Genomic DNA, 518 nt, shown 5'->3' with positions numbered 1-518 from the left:
TCATCATTTTGCAGATGAGGAAAGCAAGGCACAGAAAAGCCAAGTAATTTGCTATTGGTCACACATCAACCAGAAAAACTAGGATTTAAACCCTGTAGTTTAACTGCAGAGCCCCAACTGCCAATCCATGAGTTATGCTGTCTCCTGACAAATGGCAGCAGCCCATGAGCAGTTGACTCTCACTGTAGGAGAAACGACTGTGGGAACACAGATATACCACAAATATACATGTATACACAGATACACACACCCATTCACACTCCATTTAAAAGTTTAAAATTGTCACACATACAAAGTGTGACAATTTATGTATTTATGTTATACAGTTATATATAATTGATTTTGTAAGTCCTTTATATATTGAGGGTAATTTTAAAATTCTGTTAAAGTGTTTGCAAATATTTTCTCAGATTTATTTATTTTAAATTTTGTTTAGAGTGGCATTCTGATATTCTTAAATTACCAGTTTTTTTTTAATTTTTTTAATTTTATTTTTAAACTTTACAATATTGTGTTCG

This window comes from Bison bison, unplaced genomic scaffold, assembly GCF_000754665.1.
Source record: "Bison bison bison isolate TAMUID 2011002044 unplaced genomic scaffold, Bison_UMD1.0 scf7180017861278, whole genome shotgun sequence".
Lineage (NCBI taxonomy): Eukaryota > Metazoa > Chordata > Mammalia > Artiodactyla > Bovidae > Bison > Bison bison.
The sequence above is the reverse complement of the archived record's forward strand: the minus strand, read 5'-3'. Positions refer to the sequence as shown.